Source organism: Natrix helvetica, assembly GCF_964273705.1.
Source record: "Natrix helvetica genome assembly, chromosome: Z".
Taxonomy (NCBI): domain Eukaryota; kingdom Metazoa; phylum Chordata; class Lepidosauria; order Squamata; family Natricidae; genus Natrix; species Natrix helvetica.
In genome coordinates, this window is record NC_138554.1 from 50,216,561 (window position 1) to 50,222,495 (window position 5,935).

The following is a 5,935-nucleotide window of genomic DNA, read 5'->3' on the forward strand; positions in this document are numbered from 1 at the left end:
TTCAAATTTTATTTTTTTAATAGTTTCTTCCTTCTTTTTGATGCATCTGGTACATTTAAATTAAAATATGAATATTTGTGCAGGATGCACAAATTATTTGGTAAAAAAAAAGGCCAGGGGGGGAAAATAGTGTACACATGTGATAGCTCATAATCTTTCTACTCCTGGTTATTTTGATATAGGATAATGGGAGTTATAATTTATCAGATATGGAACACATCAGATTGGAGAATGTTGCTATATGAAAAAATAAAGATTTGTTTGTTTGTTTCTATCTTTCAATCAACTGCAGAATGTTCCACTCTTGGTAATGGATAATAAACTATGAGATGCTCTTTAGAAGAGGAACATACAGTTTCTGAGCTCTCTTTGTTATGGAACTATACAATAACTATTTATAGAAGGCAGACTTAAATTAAATGCATATATATGTGTGTGTGCTATATATATATATATATATATATGTATATGTATATGTATATGTATATGTATGTATGTATGTGTGTATATATATATATATATATATATATATATATATATATAATATGTATATATGTGTATATATATATGCATATATGTGTGTGTGTGCTTATTATACACACACACACACACACACACATATATATACATACATATATATGTATTAAAATATATAAAAGAAAAGAAATCTAGCTTTTAATAATTAATGATTAATTTTATATTGGCAATTTAATAGTTTGCCAATGTAACAAACATTTCAATATATTTTCTTCCTGATATGTGTTAAACACTCTCCCCAATTGATGCTATATACACTTGTGGGGTTTTAGTGCTGACACTTGACCATCTTGATTAATGGTGACAGTTCTTGCAATCCAAGATATCTGGAAAGCACCAGCCTAAGGAAAATATAAGGCAGCAACCATTCGGCTTTCGTAGAAAAGGCAATTTATAATCAATATATGCATTTTTTGCCCCTTATCATGACAACTATGTATAGTTGCTCAATATCTGCCACATATTTGAAGAAAAAAAACATTTAAGGTAATTTAAGATCCACACAAGGCAGACATAAAAATAAAGTAAAAATAATTACAGACTACATAAATATAAAAACATGAGGATAGAAATATAAATACGTGTATATTTATTGCAATTTATACTCTATTGTTTAGAATAACAATCCTCCTAAAGCAGGTTGTATTTAAAATAACTATTACAATATTTTAAAACAAATGTCTAGGATCTTCCCCATATGGCATGTAATGGTTTTGGTCAGGGGAATCTAGCAAAAGTCCAGCTGGAATAGGCTTTGGTGATGGTCTTTGACTGTCAAATGTAGACAGGCTTCTAGATGCAATTTAAAGTGCTGGTTTTCATTTATAAAACCTTTCATGGTAAAGAGCTATTTGCATAACTGCCAATCTCCAACTTTCTCTGGTCATCCTACAAAATCTGGCACAATGAGCATGTACCAAGTTCCTTCTAAAGTACTATATGTCACCAACAGGACCAAAGAGGCTTTCTCTATCACATCATTCCATATAGAAAAGCATTCAGTTTGTGATTTTGATGGTCATATCCTTGGCTTTTAGTAAGGCCCTGAAAAACTAGCTTTTCTTCTAAGTCTTGGACAGAATCTGGATGAGCCTGTCTAGAAATGAAGTGATTTGAATGAGGATATGGCTGGCCTGGGTTATTTAGTATTTCTGCATTTCATTTTTAAATTCCTTTTTGTTTAATTTTTAACCATGTGTAAACACTCAGGACTACTATTGCAAGTTAGGTAACCATATAAACCATATTAATGAATAAAAGGAAGAAACAAAGGAAGCCGGGAAGGGGCCGGCATTACTTACATTCTAGTAGCATACAGGAAACTCTTAAAGAGATAAGAATAGATGGAAAAATAATGAAAATTAAAAGGAGCCTGCACTATGGCATAAAAAGTGTAAAATAATAAGGAATTTTAAGGAATGAAGCAAAACTTTTGAAAAGCACATGGCAAAAAATATTTATTGAAATATATTTGAACCAGATGACAAAGGGTTAAATAGATTCCTAAAAGGATATGGAGACTGCAGAGGAATTTAAAGAATTCCTTGCACCAGAAATTGGATTGATTTTCTCAGCTCAAAGGGACTAATTCCAACAATTAAAGCATATTGGAGAAACAAAAGAAGATATTTAAAATATTTAAGCAACTGCACAGTAATAAATTGCTGAATCACAATGTCATCCATCTAGGAAGTCTCAAGAATATAAAATTGCTGATTTCCTAACAAACAATAGGCATCCAAATCATCAAGAATGTTCAAATATATTCTCTATGTCTGTGAAATTTTTAACATGAAAAAAGGCAACTGAAGGGAGAATGTGATGCAGGTGAATAAAATAAGCCTGGCATGAAGAAGATATTCCCCTTTCAAAATACCAACATTTTTGGTTCTAAGACAAAAAAATGACTGAAAAGGGATTTAGAACAGATAATAAAGATGACTTCTTCACAAGACATGGTTAATATAAATAATTTATTATCATAAAATGTAGTAATGGCCACCAATTTGGACAAACTTAAAAGGGGGTTGAATATATTTATGGAAGATAAGTCTACCAAGGAGTGGGACAGTACACTTCCAAATACCAACTGCAGCAAAGCAACTGAGCAGAATAATGCTCTCCTTGTTGCTTCAAACATCCCTGAAGCATCAGTCAGCTACTATGAGAGAAAAATTGCTAAATTAAGATAGGCCCTGATAGCAGGCCAATATTAGATCATTGCTCCAAGGATACAAGACAACTTAAGATGAATTCATAGCATTCCATCATCAGTAGCAACATTCCAGCATTTATTTTGGTAATACTGGAAGATACATGATTTTCCTTACAGGAGTTTTCAATCAACTGTGGAAATTTTCAATTATTTATTTATTCTAAATAAAAGTTAAAATCACTAGTAATTTCTGTTGGCAGACAAGGTTTTTTTAGAATTGACATATAGTATGTCTTCAAATTGAAATTATACTTCCTGACTATCAATAGTTAGAAATTCTCTAGGATAAAGTCATGGTTAATTTGGATTACCCTCTACTTTGCTTGTATAAATTTGGCCCACTTCAATTCTTTATGCCTTCCTCAAACCTCATCATGAGTTTGCTGTTCAGACAGGCTCTTCCAAAGGAAAGGTGACCATATAACACACAGTATATTTTATTACACATTTTTGTTGGCATCAGCTGTCTCCCTCTCTTTTAAAACCTCCTGTCACAACTGAAGAAGGAGGACAATATAAATAGAAACTTAACAGGAGTGAATTCTCCCAGGACAATAGCCAACACTCAGCTGTTTCCTTTTAAAGTTTGGAAGCATTTTCTTCTTTAGCTCCTAGGATAACACATGACTTAGAAGGCAGGGATGCTTGAAAAGAAATAAAAATAGCAAGCTATTCAAGGAGAGCCTTTGTTGGCATTTCTTGAGTTTAAAAAAACATTCATACCAAAGATGGTTTTGATAATGGCAGCATGAATTTAGTCAATGTAGAAGTATAAAAAAGGGACCAAAGAAAACTAAGAAAATAGGGCATGAAATTACCAATGATCAAGCTTGAAGTTTTAAAATATAAACTAAAATGTAAAATCAATTTTACCCCATCTCAGAATAAATATTGTTCAATGATTAAATGAAAAGAAAATTCATTTATATACTCTATAAGTTGTAAAGTTGCCCTCTAATCAAGAACCAAGAAAACATTCAGGGTTATCCATAGCCTACAATTAGAAGTTATAATGCAAATAAATAAAAAAGAACAACTAAACAGTGTGCTTTTTCTTTCAAACACTCCCCGATTTTACTATTTTGTGGATGTGGATGTGGATGTGTGTGTGTGTGTGGGTGGGTGGGTGGGTGGGTGGGTGTGTGGGTGGGTGTAAATCAAAGAGCAGGTGGCAATTAGTTGCTACCTTTGCTGGATCAAGAGTGAGTCCAGGGCTCAATCATTTGACATATGCAATGAACTCTAAATTGGGCTACCCTTGAAAAGCATCCAGAAGTTCAACTGGTGCAGAGTGTATCGGCACAGTCAGTTGGAGACCCTGGAGCGGCCCATGTTACATTGTTATTCTAGAGCTACACTAGTTGTTGATTTACTTCTGGGTGCAATTCAAGGTGTTGGTTATTGTCTATATAAAGTTCTGCATGGCTTGGATTCAGATTAATTGAGGAACCCTCTCACTCCTATGGGACAGGGCTGCCCCACCTGGGCTAGCAGAGGAGGTATGCTGCAGATCCTGTCAGTCAAGGAATTCTTACTGATGATATCCAGGAGAAGAGCCTTTTCTGCTGCGATCCCCAGCTCTTTGGAACATCTTGCCCTGAGGTGAGATTGGCTCTCTCACCCTCCAGGTATTCTGCAAGATCTTGAAGACCTGGCTCTGCAAGTTAATTTGGAGCCCTAGTGGTGTAATACCACACTGGATGTGGTTGATCAACTAATAGTAGTTTCCATCTCCCCACTCTTTATACTTTACTCCCGCTCTCTATACTCCCTTCCTCCACATCTTTGAATTATAACCTGTATTTTTATTGTGGATTTATGATGATTTTTATACATTTTAATATATATAAAAGTGTGTTTGTGTGTGTGTGTATCTTTATGTATATGGTTTTATTTTGATGTTGTAAGCTGTTCAGAGTCATTTTGCAGTGGGGAGCAAACAAATTTAATAAATAAAATGAAATGTGTGTAGAATTACAGGAAAAAAGCGAGCAAATACTGAAGTTTCAATATTATAGGGATTCAGCATATTGTTGTCTTTCCAACAATTAAAGGTAGGCTTTTTACATTGTTTTTCACCTGAAACTCACTAGATAATCATTTAATAGTGATCTAGATTAAAGGATTGTGAATACAGTACTAGTATCTACATCAATTGATCCATTTTGCAAAATTCCATTTAAATTGTATGCCTATTAAACAACTCAGCCAGTTGGGTTGGCTTTTAACTCTTTCCTTTTGACATGTTATCTTGATATAAATTGGAATTTGAGATGGCTACAGAGAGATATTTGCTGTTTCCAAGTATGTGAAGGATTTCACACAGAAGTTTGGGCAAAGATTTTTCAGAGTTGTTGTAAAAGATAGCAGTGTAATTTAAAACAATGGTTTTAAATTGCAAGGAAATAAATTTTGATTGAAAATCAGAAAAAAATTCCCACTAGTAAAAATTATTCAAGAGTGGAATAGACCACTAAGAGAGTTAAAACCCTTCTTTAAAAAAAGCACCCTTCAGAGAATCACTGCCAGACTGTGCTGACATTAACACAACAGACCAATTTTCTCACTTAAATCATTTATTTGCTTATTTATTTATATCCCATCTTTATTATTTTTACAAATAATTCAACATACATATCTCGTACATAGGGGTGGGATTCAAATAAGTTAAGAACTGATTCTCTGTCCTAATGGGTAGGTGTGGCTGGGTGGTCATGTGACTGGGTAGGCATGGCCATCTCGACTTGACTCATGTCGAGGGCGCACTTCATCTGGCCTCTCATGACATGATGCTGCAATGTAACAAAGTTTAACCCAGAGGCAGTTTCTGAAAACACTTAAGCAGGCTAGAAACAACATACACAGGCACACCAAAATGCTTCCTTCCTGCCTTCCTGACAGGATTAACCCTGTAAGGTGGGGGGAAAAAAACTGTTGGAAGGAGAGTTTGGTTCCTCAAACTGCTTGAAAGTTAACTATGGGTTTGCCTGAACTGATGCGAACCGGCTGAATCCCACCACTGCCCACACACCTCCCTCCTTCTCTTTTTCCTACAACAACAATCCTGTGAGGTGGGTTGGGCTGAGAGTGAGTGATTGGTCCAAAATCACCCAGCTAGCTTTCATGGCTGAAGCAAGACTTAAATGTATGCTATCTGAAATTCAATTGATTAGCTTTTTTCAA